Raw genomic sequence first — 21,601 nt, 5'->3', positions numbered from 1 at the left:
TAACCCTAACCCTAACCCTAACCCTAACCCTAACCCTAACCCTAACCCTAACCCTAACCCTAACCCTAACCCTAACCCTAACCCTAACCCTAACCCTAACCCTAACCCTAACCCTAACCCTAACCCTAACCCTAACCCTAACCCTAACCCTAACCCTAACCCTAACCCTAACCCTAACCCTAACCCTAACCCTAACCCTAACCCTAACCCTAACCCTAACCCTAACCCTAACCCTAACCCTAACCCTAACCCTAACCCTAACCCTAACCCTAACCCTAACCCTAACCCTAACCCTAACCCTAACCCTAACCCTAACCCTAACCCTAACCCTAACCCTAACCCTAACCCTAACCCTAACCCTAACCCTAACCCTAACCCTAACCCTAACCCTAACCCTAACCCTAACCCTAACCCTAACCCTAACCCTAACCCTAACCCTAACCCTAACCCTAACCCTAACCCTAACCCTAACCCTAACCCTAACCCTAACCCTAACCCTAACCCTAACCCTAACCCTAACCCTAACCCTAACCCTAACCCTAACCCTAACCCTAACCCTAACCCTAACCCTAACCCTAACCCTAACCCTAACCCTAACCCTAACCCTAACCCTAACCCTAACCCTAACCCTAACCCTAACCCTAACCCTAACCCTAACCCTAACCCTAACCCTAACCCTAACCCTAACCCTAACCCTAACCCTAACCCTAACCCTAACCCTAACCCTAACCCTAACCCTAACCCTAACCCTAACCCTAACCCTAACCCTAACCCTAACCCTAACCCTAACCCTAACCCTAACCCTAACCCTAACCCTAACCCTAACCCTAACCCTAACCCTAACCCTAACCCTAACCCTAACCCTAACCCTAACCCTAACCCTAACCCTAACCCTAACCCTAACCCTAACCCTAACCCTAACCCTAACCCTAACCCTAACCCTAACCCTAACCCTAACCCTAACCCTAACCCTAACCCTAACCCTAACCCTAACCCTAACCCTAACCCTAACCCTAACCCTAACCCTAACCCTAACCCTAACCCTAACCCTAACCCTAACCCTAACCCTAACCCTAACCCTAACCCTAACCCTAACCCTAACCCTAACCCTAACCCTAACCCTAACCCTAACCCTAACCCTAACCCTAACCCTAACCCTAACCCTAACCCTAACCCTAACCCTAACCCTAACCCTAACCCTAACCCTAACCCTAACCCTAACCCTAACCCTAACCCTAACCCTAACCCTAACCCTAACCCTAACCCTAACCCTAACCCTAACCCTAACCCTAACCCTAACCCTAACCCTAACCCTAACCCTAACCCTAACCCTAACCCTAACCCTAACCCTAACCCTAACCCTAACCCTAACCCTAACCCTAACCCTAACCCTAACCCTAACCCTAACCCTAACCCTAACCCTAACCCTAACCCTAACCCTAACCCTAACCCTAACCCTAACCCTAACCCTAACCCTAACCCTAACCCTAACCCTAACCCTAACCCTAACCCTAACCCTAACCCTAACCCTAACCCTAACCCTAACCCTAACCCTAACCCTAACCCTAACCCTAACCCTAACCCTAACCCTAACCCTAACCCTAACCCTAACCCTAACCCTAACCCTAACCCTAACCCTAACCCTAACCCTAACCCTAACCCTAACCCTAACCCTAACCCTAACCCTAACCCTAACCCTAACCCTAACCCTAACCCTAACCCTAACCCTAACCCTAACCCTAACCCTAACCCTAACCCTAACCCTAACCCTAACCCTAACCCTAACCCTAACCCTAACCCTAACCCTAACCCTAACCCTAACCCTAACCCTAACCCTAACCCTAACCCTAACCCTAACCCTAACCCTAACCCTAACCCTAACCCTAACCCTAACCCTAACCCTAACCCTAACCCTAACCCTAACCCTAACCCTAACCCTAACCCTAACCCTAACCCTAACCCTAACCCTAACCCTAACCCTAACCCTAACCCTAACCCTAACCCTAACCCTAACCCTAACCCTAACCCTAACCCTAACCCTAACCCTAACCCTAACCCTAACCCTAACCCTAACCCTAACCCTAACCCTAACCCTAACCCTAACCCTAACCCTAACCCTAACCCTAACCCTAACCCTAACCCTAACCCTAACCCTAACCCTAACCCTAACCCTAACCCTAACCCTAACCCTAACCCTAACCCTAACCCTAACCCTAACCCTAACCCTAACCCTAACCCTAACCCTAACCCTAACCCTAACCCTAACCCTAACCCTAACCCTAACCCTAACCCTAACCCTAACCCTAACCCTAACCCTAACCCTAACCCTAACCCTAACCCTAACCCTAACCCTAACCCTAACCCTAACCCTAACCCTAACCCTAACCCTAACCCTAACCCTAACCCTAACCCTAACCCTAACCCTAACCCTAACCCTAACCCTAACCCTAACCCTAACCCTAACCCTAACCCTAACCCTAACCCTAACCCTAACCCTAACCCTAACCCTAACCCTAACCCTAACCCTAACCCTAACCCTAACCCTAACCCTAACCCTAACCCTAACCCTAACCCTAACCCTAACCCTAACCCTAACCCTAACCCTAACCCTAACCCTAACCCTAACCCTAACCCTAACCCTAACCCTAACCCTAACCCTAACCCTAACCCTAACCCTAACCCTAACCCTAACCCTAACCCTAACCCTAACCCTAACCCTAACCCTAACCCTAACCCTAACCCTAACCCTAACCCTAACCCTAACCCTAACCCTAACCCTAACCCTAACCCTAACCCTAACCCTAACCCTAACCCTAACCCTAACCCTAACCCTAACCCTAACCCTAACCCTAACCCTAACCCTAACCCTAACCCTAACCCTAACCCTAACCCTAACCCTAACCCTAACCCTAACCCTAACCCTAACCCTAACCCTAACCCTAACCCTAACCCTAACCCTAACCCTAACCCTAACCCTAACCCTAACCCTAACCCTAACCCTAACCCTAACCCTAACCCTAACCCTAACCCTAACCCTAACCCTAACCCTAACCCTAACCCTAACCCTAACCCTAACCCTAACCCTAACCCTAACCCTAACCCTAACCCTAACCCTAACCCTAACCCTAACCCTAACCCTAACCCTAACCCTAACCCTAACCCTAACCCTAACCCTAACCCTAACCCTAACCCTAACCCTAACCCTAACCCTAACCCTAACCCTAACCCTAACCCTAACCCTAACCCTAACCCTAACCCTAACCCTAACCCTAACCCTAACCCTAACCCTAACCCTAACCCTAACCCTAACCCTAACCCTAACCCTAACCCTAACCCTAACCCTAACCCTAACCCTAACCCTAACCCTAACCCTAACCCTAACCCTAACCCTAACCCTAACCCTAACCCTAACCCTAACCCTAACCCTAACCCTAACCCTAACCCTAACCCTAACCCTAACCCTAACCCTAACCCTAACCCTAACCCTAACCCTAACCCTAACCCTAACCCTAACCCTAACCCTAACCCTAACCCTAACCCTAACCCTAACCCTAACCCTAACCCTAACCCTAACCCTAACCCTAACCCTAACCCTAACCCTAACCCTAACCCTAACCCTAACCCTAACCCTAACCCTAACCCTAACCCTAACCCTAACCCTAACCCTAACCCTAACCCTAACCCTAACCCTAACCCTAACCCTAACCCTAACCCTAACCCTAACCCTAACCCTAACCCTAACCCTAACCCTAACCCTAACCCTAACCCTAACCCTAACCCTAACCCTAACCCTAACCCTAACCCTAACCCTAACCCTAACCCTAACCCTAACCCTAACCCTAACCCTAACCCTAACCCTAACCCTAACCCTAACCCTAACCCTAACCCTAACCCTAACCCTAACCCTAACCCTAACCCTAACCCTAACCCTAACCCTAACCCTAACCCTAACCCTAACCCTAACCCTAACCCTAACCCTAACCCTAACCCTAACCCTAACCCTAACCCTAACCCTAACCCTAACCCTAACCCTAACCCTAACCCTAACCCTAACCCTAACCCTAACCCTAACCCTAACCCTAACCCTAACCCTAACCCTAACCCTAACCCTAACCCTAACCCTAACCCTAACCCTAACCCTAACCCTAACCCTAACCCTAACCCTAACCCTAACCCTAACCCTAACCCTAACCCTAACCCTAACCCTAACCCTAACCCTAACCCTAACCCTAACCCTAACCCTAACCCTAACCCTAACCCTAACCCTAACCCTAACCCTAACCCTAACCCTAACCCTAACCCTAACCCTAACCCTAACCCTAACCCTAACCCTAACCCTAACCCTAACCCTAACCCTAACCCTAACCCTAACCCTAACCCTAACCCTAACCCTAACCCTAACCCTAACCCTAACCCTAACCCTAACCCTAACCCTAACCCTAACCCTAACCCTAACCCTAACCCTAACCCTAACCCTAACCCTAACCCTAACCCTAACCCTAACCCTAACCCTAACCCTAACCCTAACCCTAACCCTAACCCTAACCCTAACCCTAACCCTAACCCTAACCCTAACCCTAACCCTAACCCTAACCCTAACCCTAACCCTAACCCTAACCCTAACCCTAACCCTAACCCTAACCCTAACCCTAACCCTAACCCTAACCCTAACCCTAACCCTAACCCTAACCCTAACCCTAACCCTAACCCTAACCCTAACCCTAACCCTAACCCTAACCCTAACCCTAACCCTAACCCTAACCCTAACCCTAACCCTAACCCTAACCCTAACCCTAACCCTAACCCTAACCCTAACCCTAACCCTAACCCTAACCCTAACCCTAACCCTAACCCTAACCCTAACCCTAACCCTAACCCTAACCCTAACCCTAACCCTAACCCTAACCCTAACCCTAACCCTAACCCTAACCCTAACCCTAACCCTAACCCTAACCCTAACCCTAACCCTAACCCTAACCCTAACCCTAACCCTAACCCTAACCCTAACCCTAACCCTAACCCTAACCCTAACCCTAACCCTAACCCTAACCCTAACCCTAACCCTAACCCTAACCCTAACCCTAACCCTAACCCTAACCCTAACCCTAACCCTAACCCTAACCCTAACCCTAACCCTAACCCTAACCCTAACCCTAACCCTAACCCTAACCCTAACCCTAACCCTAACCCTAACCCTAACCCTAACCCTAACCCTAACCCTAACCCTAACCCTAACCCTAACCCTAACCCTAACCCTAACCCTAACCCTAACCCTAACCCTAACCCTAACCCTAACCCTAACCCTAACCCTAACCCTAACCCTAACCCTAACCCTAACCCTAACCCTAACCCTAACCCTAACCCTAACCCTAACCCTAACCCTAACCCTAACCCTAACCCTAACCCTAACCCTAACCCTAACCCTAACCCTAACCCTAACCCTAACCCTAACCCTAACCCTAACCCTAACCCTAACCCTAACCCTAACCCTAACCCTAACCCTAACCCTAACCCTAACCCTAACCCTAACCCTAACCCTAACCCTAACCCTAACCCTAACCCTAACCCTAACCCTAACCCTAACCCTAACCCTAACCCTAACCCTAACCCTAACCCTAACCCTAACCCTAACCCTAACCCTAACCCTAACCCTAACCCTAACCCTAACCCTAACCCTAACCCTAACCCTAACCCTAACCCTAACCCTAACCCTAACCCTAACCCTAACCCTAACCCTAACCCTAACCCTAACCCTAACCCTAACCCTAACCCTAACCCTAACCCTAACCCTAACCCTAACCCTAACCCTAACCCTAACCCTAACCCTAACCCTAACCCTAACCCTAACCCTAACCCTAACCCTAACCCTAACCCTAACCCTAACCCTAACCCTAACCCTAACCCTAACCCTAACCCTAACCCTAACCCTAACCCTAACCCTAACCCTAACCCTAACCCTAACCCTAACCCTAACCCTAACCCTAACCCTAACCCTAACCCTAACCCTAACCCTAACCCTAACCCTAACCCTAACCCTAACCCTAACCCTAACCCTAACCCTAACCCTAACCCTAACCCTAACCCTAACCCTAACCCTAACCCTAACCCTAACCCTAACCCTAACCCTAACCCTAACCCTAACCCTAACCCTAACCCTAACCCTAACCCTAACCCTAACCCTAACCCTAACCCTAACCCTAACCCTAACCCTAACCCTAACCCTAACCCTAACCCTAACCCTAACCCTAACCCTAACCCTAACCCTAACCCTAACCCTAACCCTAACCCTAACCCTAACCCTAACCCTAACCCTAACCCTAACCCTAACCCTAACCCTAACCCTAACCCTAACCCTAACCCTAACCCTAACCCTAACCCTAACCCTAACCCTAACCCTAACCCTACTAACCCTAACCCTAACCCTAACCCTAACCCTAACCCTAACCCTAACCCTAACCCTAACCCTAACCCTAACCCTAACCCTAACCCTAACCCTAACCCTAACCCTAACCCTAACCCTAACCCTAACCCTAACCCTAACCCTAACCCTAACCCTAACCCTAACCCTAACCCTAACCCTAACCCTAACCCTAACCCTAACCCTAACCCTAACCCTAACCCTAACCCTAACCCTAACCCTAACCCTAACCCTAACCCTAACCCTAACCCTAACCCTAACCCTAACCCTAACCCTAACCCTAACCCTAACCCTAACCCTAACCCTAACCCTAACCCTAACCCTAACCCTAACCCTAACCCTAACCCTAACCCTAACCCTAACCCTAACCCTAACCCTAACCCTAACCCTAACCCTAACCCTAACCCTAACCCTAACCCTAACCCTAACCCTAACCCTAACCCTAACCCTAACCCTAACCCTAACCCTAACCCTAACCCTAACCCTAACCCTAACCCTAACCCTAACCCTAACCCTAACCCTAACCCTAACCCTAACCCTAACCCTAACCCTAACCCTAACCCTAACCCTGTCGAACATTTCCAAACACACCCCATTACCTCATTATTCATAACTGGGCTGGAGATGAAGGCGTGCTGGTCGGACAGACAGAGGAAGGCTGCGGAGCATAGATGGATAGCAAAATTAAAAACACTTACCCCCTTGGGCCTGAACATCAGGGAGTAGGGACCGCGCTGGGCCGCTGCTGGGGGCACTGGGAGAACCCGGGACTCCTCCTTGGGGCTCCCTGCATGGCACCGGGTCCACACAGTGTGTGTTTTAAAATGTTGCATGTTTTTATTACTGCGTTCTCCTTTGCCATGATTTTATTTAGGCCTCCAGTTCCAAGTTCTGTTGGAGGCCTCTCGTTATTTCTCTCCTCCCCTGCTTTTATGAGAGAATGATATGAATGTTTGAATGGTTTTAATATGTCTTATTTTTATTCCTTCAACCTATTTATTTTATTTATGTATTTATTCACTCATTATTTGGCACTTATTTTAGCACTTTTCTCTTTTATCCACGTGTTTTTAGTGTTTCTGCATTTTATATCTATACTTTTATATTATTCGTTTTACATATATATATGTGTGTGCATGTTTTTAATTAAAAGGATTTCCTGCAGTCTTAACATGAATTTTAGATTGCAGTGTGCTTCCTTTTTTATCCAAAACTTTTTATCCTTGATTATTTATCTATATGCATGCGTTTTAATTATTATTCTTGATGATTTATTATTTATGAGAGGATGTGTATGGATGGGTCTGAATGCGGGTGCGCGTGTGTGTGTGTGTGTGTGTGTGTGTGTGCGTGTGGACCAGTATAGATCTCTCCCCCTTCTTTTTATTTATTTTACCTTCTCTTTTTAATAGATGTGTTTTTAATCGACCCGGTTGCTGTGCTGGCTGCCCCTCTAAGGGAGGCCTCTCGGGACCCCAGCCCCTTGGGCCTTCACCGGCCCTGGCGGTACCTTGCTCCCTTTTGTTTCCCCTTGGGGGTCACAAAAACAACAAAAATACTTACCTTACTTTTGCTCCGCGCCTCCTCAGACCCCAGCTGCTGCTCCTCCTGCTCCCCCTTCTCTTCCCCTGTTTTTATTCCGTCTCTTCTTCCTTCCCCCCCCCTTTTTTTAAAAAAAAAAAAAACAGAAAAATGAAAAACAATTTTTATATATATATATATATATATTTTTATATATGAAAAAGCAAAAAAGAAAATAAAAGCATTGGGAGATGGTGTGCCAGTGCACCTAGGGTCATGGACCTACAATAGCAGAATATTACACAAAAACCTAACCCTAACCCTAACCCTAACCCTAACCCTAACCCTAACCCTAACCCTAACCCTAACCCTAACCCTAACCCTAACCCTAACCCTAACCCTAACCCTAACCCTAACCCTAACCCTAACCCTAACCCTAACCCTAACCCTAACCCTAACCCTAACCTCTAACCCTAACCCTAACCCTAACCCTAACCCTAACCCTAACCCTAACCCTAACCCTAACCCTAACCCTAACCCTAACCCCGAGTCCTAACCCTAACACCGAGTCCTTACCCTAACCCTAACCCTAACCCCGAGTCCTAACCCTAACACCGAGTCCTAACCCTAACCCTAACCCCGAGACAACACAGTCCCCATCAACCACCACCTCTCCTACCTAACCCTAACCCTAACACCGAGTCCTAACCCTAACCCTAACCCCGAGACAACACAGTCCCCATCAACCACCACCTCTCCTACCTAACCCTAACCCTAACCCTAACACCGAGTCCTTACCCTAACCCTAACCCTAACCCCGAGTCCTAACCCTAACACCGAGTCCTAACCCTAACCCTAACCCCGAGTCCTAACCCTAACACCGAGTCCTAACCCTAACACCGAGTCCTAACCCTAACCCCGAGTCCTAACCCTAACACCCTAGTCCTTACCTGCACACACACCTCCTTATCCTACGCGAGACCTCCCCAGGCAGTTGTAACTTTTTTCAAGACCCCATCAGTTTTGTACCCCCCCCCCCACCCCCCATCAGAGGGGGGGTGGGGGGGGGCCCACTGACGGTGGACGTCCACCGTCAGTGGACTCCCAGCTGACGATCGTCCTGGTAACCATTTGCGTGGGGACTCGAACCAGAGTCTACAGAGTATCTTATCTACTACCGTAGACTCTGCCCACTGGACTACCAGGACGCTTGCTTCAACAGCTTCGGAAGTTTTACTTAACCATACAGTTTGTAGAAGAAATAAGATCTTAATTAAGTTGAGTCTGTCCTAATGTTCGAGTGGGGACTCGAACCCAGGTCCACAGACTTCTAACCCAACACTCTTACCACTGAACCGCCAGGGTAATGAGTAAATGTAGAGAAGCTTCTTTGTAGTTATACTTCCCTTTATAATTCACATGAGTGAAAAAGCCATAGACTCATTGACTTCTCTCATTAACTGTACTCTCCCACGATGGAGAGCCCCCCCCTCGCGGGCGCCTCACTTTTCAATTTTCGTTTCCAAAAATGTATTTAAATGGTTTTATATCTTAAACTAATTCCGTTGCAAATAGGAGGCGCGCAGCATCAATATCCTAACTAAATAGCAGTGGATCCTGCAGGCTGCAGGGCAACAGTCTAACAGCCTGCATGAAAATAAGCATAAACTGTCCACCTGTGAAAGAGTGCAGTGCACCCCCCCCCACGTCTGACGGCCCACCCCACCACCTTAACTAACACATTTCCCTGCTAACCCTAACCCTCTAACCCTAATCCCAACCCCAACCCCAACCCTAACCCTAACTCGCTCTAAAAGTTTTTATGTAGGAGTTTCTTCTTAAAAGTAATCCACAAAGCCGCTGAGACCTACTCATACTAAGGATAAATCACAAAGAGTGAACTAAGAGTAACGCCCCTAACGCCCCCTGACGTCGATTCTCGTGAGTTCAGAAGCGGTCAGTATGGTGATTGCTTGTTGAGTGCCGGCGGTCTCCGTGAAATTCGCAACTTCCCACAAACGAGCCCACTAAATCAACGAAAAATAAGAAAATAGCCGAGGCTACAATTGAAGTCCAGTTAGCAGAATACACACATGATGACAAGTTTGTGCAGACCACGATAATGACTTTGTATGCACGTTAAAAAGACAGCCAAAGCAAACAATTAAATTATATTATATCAAGAAGGTAATTAAAAGCACCCTGCAAACTATTATCCAATGAGCAATTTCCTTCACAGCCCCGCTTCTGTGGTAGCGAATGCTTGGACCTAGACCGGTCACTACGAAGTCCTAGTGCAACGCGCACCGCTCACTGCGCTCTCTGTCACATTTTACTTTAAATTAAAATAAATCGTTGTAATGAATTAATTCTGAAAATATTTAGGTGTGCCAGGACCACTCTTGGGTGTCCCAGGCACACCCATGCACACCCGTGGCTACACCACTAAACACTTTAACTATCAGCCCATACCACCGTTCAAGTCCTCCTATCATGATGAATGAAGGAGAAGACAACGTGAAACGCAAGCGAAAGCCCAACTGGTCCAACTCCCAGGACCAATTGCTACTGAGCTGATTATAAACTCAATACAATAAATAATCGTACAATAAATGATTAGATAGTAATCATAAGTAAGAGTAGTTATATTATTTTTAATGATTGCACACATGCATTCAAATGCAGGCACACACACACACACACACACACATACACACACACACACTCCAAAACTCCTGACCAAGTCCCTGAGGCCCGGCGGAGCACAATGTCATTGCCATCCATCGGATCGTCTGGGGTCACCACTCCATTCATACGCCCAACAGGGCCTTTAATGCTGGGCTTATTCTTCTCACGGACACCCCCCTCCAAAGATTTCCTCTTCTTCAGCAGCCTCCCCTCCCCCAGCACCCCCACACCTCAACCATCAGCAACTCTAGCCCAGTGTAGCCACAGACCATCTGCATCCACCCCCCTCCCCTAACATCATCATCATCCCCCAATCCCATGTACGTCCAATCCTGAACAGACCAAACAGCTGCCCCCTATGATTGTTCTTTGGCCCTGTATACCAACACAAGCCCTTTGTTGCATAAACTGTTTGTGTTATGTTTAAACTTAAAGTGTAACTTAAAGGGTTATTTATTGTCCAATGGAAACCTTTCAAACACTTTTCAACATGTATTTGTGTTTCTAATGTATTTATTGTTTAAATGGTCTCTGCATGAAACCACGACAACTATAGAAAAAAGGGCGAAAAATATTTTTAATAAAAAAAAAACAGCCAGTTTAGTGTTTAGTTAAGTTTGTAAACAGCGCCATCATGTGGGTGAAATAATAAGTAGAAATTAGGCAGCTTCACGAAGAACGTGCCAGGCCCATATTTAAAAACATCGCCAAAGCCCCCAGAACGGAAGAAAAGTAAGAATTATCTGATAAGAGTACAATGGTAGCTAATTAGCCAGACATAAAACAGTAGGACAATAACAATACAATACCACAACTGCCCCTACCACAACAGCAGTTGTGGTGGCCTTAATATAGCCACATTAGAAGTAGCATTACAGAAGCTACTATTAGTAGGTATTACATTGAGTATTACATACAGTTATTGTATGTTTCCTGAATTTTCTCCATCTCTACTGGTTGAAAACAAGATAATTTCAATCTTAGACTGACTTTGATAACCTATGACTGAATGATCCATTTAATAGTAGTATTTAAGTATTTCGGCATTCAGCAGAAAATCTAAAGTGACTATGTGAGGTCATAAAGGATGCCTTGCCTATAAATCAAATCAAATCAAATTAATTTATTGTCATTTTGTTGATAACAAGTAACAACAAAACGAGAAGGCGTTTCTCAGGGATCATGATCAATACATACATTCTCACACATTCATTTCAATCATACATCCCAATGATGAATAAAATAGATGTAGCTGGATAGCTAAAATAGCTATATTTTAGCTATACAGGAAAGATGTGGCCATAGGCGATCAAAATATACCTTTCTGGCAGGTCGAACCACCTAGCCAGTACAGTATCCTTACAGTATGGTATATCACCTATGGTAACTGTAATAGTCTCCACCCAACTGTAACCCTGGACAGGAAATAAGTGTGTGCAGAAAATTGTAGTATTACTGTTATTGTCGTTTTTTTGCCGTAGCTTTCAAAACAAATCCAATAAAAAAACTAATCAAATCATTCTGGGCTGAATCTGGGTGATCTTGCTTCCACAATAATCCATGAGTTATTGATGACCACATCATTGACCGAATTACTTCTCATCTTGCATCTCTCAACGACCACACACACCGCCGCTACATTGTCATCAATCGCACATAATGCTACACATCGCGCCAGATCTGATTAGATCTGCTCAACCTCCCATCAAAGCCATAATTGCTCTCTGCTTCCATCACTACCAGTCGCCCCATTTGCATCCACATGACAATAAAAACCACTCAATCTGGGATAACATATGCATGGAGGAACTAGGATTGCTTTTTTCTGTGCCTGATATAATTCCTCATTTTCTTTTGCCCCATTCACACACCCCTTTGACAATATGCAAATAGCATCCCTGGGCTACCATTGTGTTGCTACACTTGTACAATGCGAGTAAGAGGAGCAGTCACAGATAGTGGAGTTGTTGTTGTGGTCTAAATCTCATAGGGCTCGTGTGTTGAAGATGGTCCTAGCGTCGGGGCCCGTAAACAAAGGGGTATCATTGTGTCACATGTTGTTATTGGAGTCCTGGGTTTTTATCAATATGGAAATAATAATAATAATTAACAATTAATTGAATTTATATAGCGCTTTTCTAGACACTCAAGACACCCAAAGCGCTTTTACAGGGGGGACCTCACTAACCACCACCAATGTGTAGCACCCACTTGGGTGATGCACGGCAGCCAATCAGCGGCAGAACACTCACCACACACCAGCTTGAGGTGGAGAGTGAGGGAATTAATGAATGAGCCAATTATATACAGGGGGATGATTAGGGGGCCAGATTGAATGAGCCTGGTTGGGCAGTTTAAGCCAGGACACCAAGGACACAAATCAGACAATTACATGAACAAGTTATCTCACGTTGTTTCCTCACGCAAACGTGTATTTTCAGGAATAAAGGAACATACAAAGAAACACATAAAAAATGTAAACTACACTCAACATGTTAATGTCAGCATGCGGTGTGTAACTCCAGGGAGTGGGTATGGTGCAATGCCAATGGGTGAACCAGGGGTTTTCAGGGAAGAAAATCATTCCCTTAGGCTGTTCTGGTTGGCTAAGCTGTATTGCCTCATTTATCTGAATGGTTCTACCTCAGGCCAATATTTGTAGGCCACATACTTTCCCTGTGCCTCGGTGGCTGTGGCTGTGTGTGTGTGTGTGTGTGTGTGTGTGTGTGTGTGTGTGTGTGTGTGTGTGTGTGTGTGTGTCTGTGTGTGTGTGTGTGTGTGTGTGTGTGTGTGTGTGCGTGTGGTTGTGCATTTTTAAATGTACGTGTATTGTGGAGGTGGTTGTTCTTCGATAACAGATTTGGAATAAAACCAAGGAATCATACGACCAGCTGTCGCTCTGCTTTTCCTCCACCTGATGGTAGAAGCCAGTAACACATGATAGGACCCTGATAGCCTGCTCAACGCCTGGTCCTATCACAAAGCACACATGGAACTGGGACACATGTATATGTCTTAGTAGCTTTGAATCAGAAGGTGGCAGCAAACAGCCATGACACGACATTGAAGGAACGGACTCGAGCCTCCAACTGTACACATGCACACACAGACACACAGACACACACACACACACACACACACACACAGAATTGTTGTCATTATATGTATTCATATGCAGTATCTGGTTGGGACTGACATGTTAAACATTTATTCATACATAGTAAGTCGATGAAAGGACTGACATTATATTAATGTAATCATAAACAGTATGTGGGTGAAAGATACAGTATGGTGTGTACAGTATGTGAGGGATGGGACTGACATGATCAATTGTGACATTATGTGCGTGCATGTGTGTATTTGCATGTGTATGTGTATGAGTATGTGATATGTGTGTGCTTGTGTATGTATTGTGCGTGCGTGCGTGCGTGCGTGCGTGCGTGCGTGCGTGCGTGCGTGCGTGCGTGCGTCCTATCTTCCCCTTAGTATAGTCAGTGTGGCTGGGTTGAAAGCAAAGGCCATGACAGAGTGTGTGGCTGTCTGTGTGTATGTACTGCCATGGTATGGAGCCAGAGTGTCTAGCTGCCTGTCTGTCTGGTTGTCTGTGTGAGCATAGGCTGACCAGCAGCCATGCTTCAGAGCAGAGCAGAGCAGGGAGGGGTTGGAGATAGAGAGAGACCGAGGGAGGGATGAGATCCTTTATCTCTGTCACTCTCTGTTTCTGTCTCCGACATCTCCCATCCTGTCTCGTTGTTGTTGTCTTTAACATTTTGCAAAGTCACAAAGCATGCCAGTGATGTTTGAGGGGGGACCAATCTATCAACACACCGACCCATCTTTTACCAGGGATGGTTTTAAGGGCGTGTTCTGTCCAAGACAATAAACAAGTTGTGTTAGAATGGTGAAATGATACAGACAAAAGCTCTCCTTCGGTAACTGTCAAATAAAACTCACTCAAAATTGAAATCCCATATTTACTTAAATTTGATTTTAAATCTTAACTATGTTAACACCGGACATTTTCAGGGATTTATTGTGCATTATTTTTGACAAGAAAAAACTGTATCTATATAAGCAGAAGTTCAGTAGGCTACATTGTTTTTCAGAAAGTATAATTTTTTTTTTTTTTTTTAAACCTTGTTATAACGTTATAATATTCTGATTTGAGTTGACAACATTACTGTAATGCCTAAAAAAGTGTATGTTTTTTCTATAGTTAAAATGCAGAGGTGTGGTAGTCTGTGATATATTAATAGACGTAATAATAACTAAAATAATAAAATAAATAATAACAGACTTAGATTAAGAGAGATTAAAAAAAATTGTGTGTATATCTGTTCACAACACCATAGTGTCAAGCCAATTATCAATGAGGCAGGCTATAAGAGCTTTCTAAATGCTTCAGGCAAACAGTATAAATCTAAAAAAAATCTGAAAATGTCCCTTGTCTATCTCATTATGTGACTTGAGTAAAGGCTCTGTTAATTCATGATTGTAGGAGTGATACTGAAAATAGTTTGATTCAAATGCTTTCAAAACTACCCTTCCCATTCATAAATTGGTTTAGCCTTGATCTCATTCAGTCTTTGTTTCCTGGCAATTTTTTAGACATGACTTCAGCTCTGTATTGTATTCAACGCATGCTGTCAGAGCACACTTACTCCATTTTCTATGTCCATTGTTTCAGTACCAACATTTGTTTTGATGTTGCTATTTTTTTCTGTCTTGCTAGAGATATTTGGTTTTTATTTAAATCATATCTGGCTTGGTATTACTCTATGTTCCAAAATTGTAGCTAATACAAAAATTAAATCAGGAAGAAGACATTCCCCTTCTATTACTCATTGCTCTATGTTGGGTTCTAATCACAGGCCCCTCCACCTTAATCTCTCAACCAATCAGGACCTCATGCATTAACAGAAGTACAAATGTGCACCAACCTGCAGTGTATGTAAAAATCTCTCATTCATGCGTGTAGCTTGTATTGTTTCATCAAGACTGGTTGCAGCTTTCCTCTATCCCCTTCACCTCCGGGACTAAGCGCCACCTGTCTACGGAGAAAGAGATGGCGTCCTCCAGGGCCAAGGAACTCCGGGCAGACTTCATGGATCCATCGTGCCCATGAAGAATCATCTCCTCCTCAACTCTAATCTCCAAATGTGTTGTGAATAAATGTTGTGGTTCATTTTAAATACTAGTCTCTCCTGATTGAAATGTATACACAACATATTAACAATGTAGACTTTTGCACATTTGTATTGAAATCATGTGTAGTCTATAGCTGATTTTGGAATGATGCTCTGGAACTATGCTGGATAACAAGCATTGAAGGATAAGTTAACACCCCAAATCACTTTTTTAGTTGAAAACTCACTCAAAACTGTTGGTGAACATTTCTGTGGCCTTTTTTGTAAAATGTAAAGTTAAACGAGGGTCATTCTCTGTAAATTACCAGCTAAAAAGTATTTTCCAGCATTTCAAACATTTGAAAACACCCCTTGCACCTACTACTATGGAACCAAATGTGTCAGGTATTTCTGAAACTTGTATTTCTGAAACAACTGTCATGACCGCTCAGATTGCATAATTTCAACTCGTAGGTGAAGTCCTGCTAAAATGGGGTATACTTATGCCTCTTTTCCACCGACAGTACCAGCTCAACTCGCCACAACCAAGTCAGCATGGCATGACTTGGTTTGGGGCCAGGCACGTTGTGTTTCCATCTAGAATAAAGTACCTCTTTAACGTGGGCGGGGCGTCATAACATGCATGCGCGAAACTGCAGTGACCTTCTTATCCACACGACACACAGACAGGGCTACACACAGGCACGTCTCCACCTCCACCACGGTCCACGGCGTGTTCAGTATGGTAATCAATCACTACTGTTGACGGAACCCTGATGCTAGTATTTAAAGATGTCGGATGTCAGGCTCGGACATCGCGCTCATCATGACTCGTCCAGTGGCGTCACTCTCTGGCCAATCAGTGGCCAGCAGCCTGTTTACGCCACACAAAAGTATCAGATCAGCTCTCTTTGAACCTCGAAGGAGGTGAGACTAATGCCGCTTTTCCACCGACAGTACCAGCTCGACTCGCCTCGCCTCGACCCGACTCGGTTTGGTTCCAGGCACGTCGCATTTCCATCTAAAAAAGAACCTCTTCAGTGTGGGCAGGTCGTAGAAAAGAACCTCTCCAACATGGGCGGGTCGTCATTAGGTTTTAATCACGGGAGACGCGATTCCCGTGAAATCTGAATCTGATCAAGACTATTTCCTGATTCCCGGGAAAGGTTATGATGGGAAATAAAATCAAATAAAAAGTGCAATGACTGCGCGTCTATTGTTGTCATACGGCAACGTTGATGGAGGCGAAACTCGAGCCCTGTAAAGGAACGACACTAAAACGAAACAACGAAACGCTTTTTTTGCAACGCAAAAAAAGGCGGGCCAAGTCGAGGCGAGTCGAGTCGAGTCGAGCTGGTACTGTCGGTGGAAAAGCGATATAAAAAAGTTTCAGGTACCAGGTACCTAATTTTGGTGATCGAAACGCAAGAAAAGGCTGGCTAAGTCGAAGTGAGTTGAGCTGGTACTGTCAGTGGAAAAGGGCCATTACCCTTTAATAATAAAAAAAAAAAATTTAACTGTAAACTTAGCTCAATAAACGCCTTTTAAATTGTTAGAATAATTTATGTAACGTTTACGTAAATGAGAAGACCTTCACTGTCAGGATAGCTGGACTTCTCAGAGTTCCCACAATGCAATTTACTATCCCACAGTATGGCTTAAATTGACGATTTAATGATTATTTTCATAGATGATTAATCTAGCTATCTATTTTTCAGATGAATCATTAAGTCTAGAAATGTCATAAATAATAGCAATGATAGCATGCAAGTTTAAAGAGTCAAAATTACTTACATTTTCTTTGATTTTGATTGAATAATGACTCAACCAAATGCTTGAATTTCTGAAGCATTAAGCAGCAAATGTTTTGTATTTGTTCTTGATAAATTGATTATCAAATTAGATTTCATAAATTTTCTTTTGATCAACTAATCGAATAATTTACTAATCATTGCAGCGCTATCAAACAGATCAAAACGCTGGAGATAGAGAGAGAGAGAGAGGGTGAGCCAAGCCTTAGTTCCTCATGATGTTCAGCCCATATATCATCTTCAGGCCAGGTTGCACTGCAGGGCATGTGTCAACAGCTACCCCAATCATCTTGTTTGAGAGCGTCCATAATTGGGCGGTAATGTTACCTGCAGGGCCCTGTTGAATGGCTACAAACACAACACAGTGACTCTCCGACATCGTTTTTACGCCTACACCCTTGTGATTGACAGGACCAGAAGAAGGCTGAGATAATTCTCATTAATACACCTTAACAGGGTGAGACAGGGACACAGGCAGAGAGAGACAGACAGACAGATAGAAAGAAAGACACTTTGTCTAACAGGACAAGTGTAGCTTGCAGCCCTTCTTCAGTATCTGATTACAGTACAAACTGGGACTTTTTTTGTTATCTTTTCCAGTCGCCATGATGAGCCCAAATTATGTTCTTCAGTTTCAGGCATGCAGCGATCAGGGCGGTGGGCTTGCAAAACATAGGTCTTATCCTGAAGGGACAGGACCCCTCAATCCTGGCCCTTTACTAGTGCCTCGAACACCTTGGCTCCCAGACAATAGAGAGGCTCCCATGCTCCCATGTCCTGCTGAAACTCTAGTCGCCAGGGCCAAATAAAAAGGTTGATACGTATGTGTGTGTTTATAGTAAGTGTGTGTGTGTGTCTGTGTGTGTGTGTGTGTGTGTGTGTGTGTGTGTGTGATGTTAATACACAGCTAAAGAACATCACTCCCTTAATTTGTGTCGTCTTTTGCTAGAAATGGTCCCTATAGGAAGTAACTTATTTCGGTTTAAGAATTCCTTCAATATATTGTATAATTCGACATCTGAGGTGCAAAATATGCAGTCCCAGAGCAATCTTTTCCAGACAATGAGATGTGTGTGTGTGTGTGTGTGTTTGTGTGTTTGTATGTATGTATGTGTGTGTGTGTGTGTGTGTGTGTGTGTGTGTGTGTGTGTGTGTGTGTGTGTGTGTGTGTGTGTGTGTGTGTGTGCGTGGATGTGGATGTGTGTGTCCGTGTGCGTGTGGATGTGTGTGTGTGTGATTGCATTGTGTTGATGTTTCTGTGTTTAGGTGTTTGAAATGCAAGAGGAAGGATAAGTCTTCTAAGTTTAATATATCGTAGACCAAGATATGTCAAACCGAAACTGCATACCTTATGCATCTCTTACACACACACACACACACACACACACACACACACACACACACACAAAGTCACGCACACAAACCTACAGACACACTCACACACGCCTGCACCCGTCCACACACACACACACACACATACGTATGCATGCACACAGACACACACACACACACACACACACGCTTGAGAATATAAATGAGACATAAAAGACCCCTTAAATACCTCATTGCACACACAGTCCAAAAAACACCCAAACACACCAGATCAGGCAGGGGGGCATGGGGAGGGCTGGGGGGGGGTGACTCCAGAATGGGGAGAAGGCGACCAGTCCGTCTCTCGCTGCTAGAGGGAAACATGAGAAGGGTCGGTACAGCGTTGGAATCTACCGCACTGGCATGAGTCGCAGCCAAAACCTCACTCTGGAAGTTTGGAAAGCACAGCGGAGTGACAGCATTTCCTGCATCAATTTAGAACCCCACAATATGGAAGACATTAAGGGCACTTAAAGAAGAACAGTCCTTTTTACATTTGCTGCGTTGTGTTTTGTTATGTGTGTGCTTGTATACAAGTGTGTTTTTTTCTCTCTTTTCATGGCATCTTTGGTAAATTCGAGTTGTGTAAAGGAATCCTTTCATCTGCGAACAATGAAAAAAACAAAAAAAACAACCAGTTGGTTTGAATGTTCTGTATTTTTGCAGGATTGTTTTTGCTGTCATTTGTAAAACGCAAAACCCAGTTGTCCACATCTCACCATATATCTATCTATCTATCTGTCTGTCTATCTATCTATCTATCTATCTATCTATCTATCTATCTATCTATCTATCTATCTATCTATCTATCTATCCACCTATTCACCCTCTATTCATTCCATCTATCCATCTATCTGTCTGTCTGTCTGTCCGTCTGTATGTATGTATGCCTGTCTGTCTGTGTGTCCCTGGGTATGGAACAGTAGGTCGACCTACTGCTCCACTGGACGTGACATGGATGTCAATCTGACCATGTAGAACCATTATAATCAATAATCACACTGTTATACAAGGCATACCATTCACTGCACTCTGCCCTTGGTTGGTTGACATGGTTACTTACTAACCATCATAGTGATCAGCAAACGCTTCTTAGTAACATGGAAGTGAAGTCATGATGAAGTGGAAAAATTAATGTTCTGAAGGGGTTTTATTTACTTTGAAAAACAAACTTGATAGACGTTTTAGGTAGATACATGCATGTTTGCACACACACACACACACGCACGCACGCACGCACGCACACACACACACACACACACACACACACACACACACACACACACACACACACACACACATACCCCCCCCTCCCACACACATAGACATACATACATAAATACACACACACACACACACATGAAACCACAAACACAGTCACACACGCAGGAACACACACACACACACACACACACACACATGAAACCACAAACACAGTCACACACGCAGGAACACACACACACACACACACACACACACACACCACACACACTTACATACGTACATACATACTATCACACATACATACACCTCCTCTTTCCCACACATGGGAAAGACAAGACGAAGAAGCGGTCTTCAGCCTTCAGGTGCTGGGAGCCGTAGCTCTTGGTGATCTAAGGGGTTAAAAGGGAGTCGAGGAGTCTTTTGGCCTTCATTCAAAGAGCTCCAGGCAGTACTGGTCGCGGCTCACAGCAGCTGAAAGAGAGGGCTGTCTCCCGGACCTCTCCCCTCCTGCGTCTCTGTCTCCATATAATTACACTAGGGCTGACAGACATGGTGCTTAAAGTAACAAAACAAAGGCGGGCTGAAAAATAAACAGCACCGCAGCCATGCGGCGGAAAAGGACGGGCCATACCGGGCGGCGTAGAGTGCACACATTGGTAAGTGAATGAGCACGTTAGCAAGGGAGTAAGGGAGTTAGTTAGGGAGTTAGTTAGGGAGTTAGCAAGGGGGATTGTGTTTTAGGGAAGAAGGGGCAAAAACAAAAGGATCTCTTTGGAGAAAAATTCTATGTTTATATTCATATTGAACTTTCGTAAAAGGTCAACTTATGTTTTCTTGCAAAAAAAAGTGGCATAAAACAATCTATTTTCAAACATTTTTGCAATATTGTGATTACGGAAACTGTGTGTATTCATCTAGAACAGCTTACCCCAGCCCAGCTCAGCTGGAGTTCAGCTGCGCTACAAATCCATGATGTGACCTTGAATCATTCATTAGTTTGGGGGTCAAGTGATCTGAACTTGGTTTGCCTTCATCAAGTGTGTATTCAGCCTCACGCGGTACAGCAACGATCGCTTAGCTAATGGGAATGTCAACCATCACCACAACCCACTTATCATGGGTTCTAGGAGATACAACGAGATTATGTCATTTCTCAACCTGCAGTATGAAAACGGACAAAATGGCTTCCATCAATTAGAGCCATAATGATGCATAAGCTAACGCAGGGACCAGGGGGGGGCAATGTCATCTTCAAATGAGATTCAAAATATACAACGTGATATTAAACTATGCCTTGTTCTGTGTCCGAATACTGTTTTACATTGACATGTGTGTAACCATCCCTTTTGTCTAACCATTTTCCCCGGACATAGACAAATTTGTCTCGACTTTGCAATGGGTTCTGGACTGAATACATTATTATATTCAATAATATAAGTTCA

This window comes from Micromesistius poutassou (assembly GCF_964030765.1).
Source record: "Micromesistius poutassou genome assembly, chromosome: 12".
Lineage (NCBI taxonomy): Eukaryota > Metazoa > Chordata > Actinopteri > Gadiformes > Gadidae > Micromesistius > Micromesistius poutassou.
The sequence above is the reverse complement of the archived record's forward strand: the minus strand, read 5'-3'. Positions refer to the sequence as shown.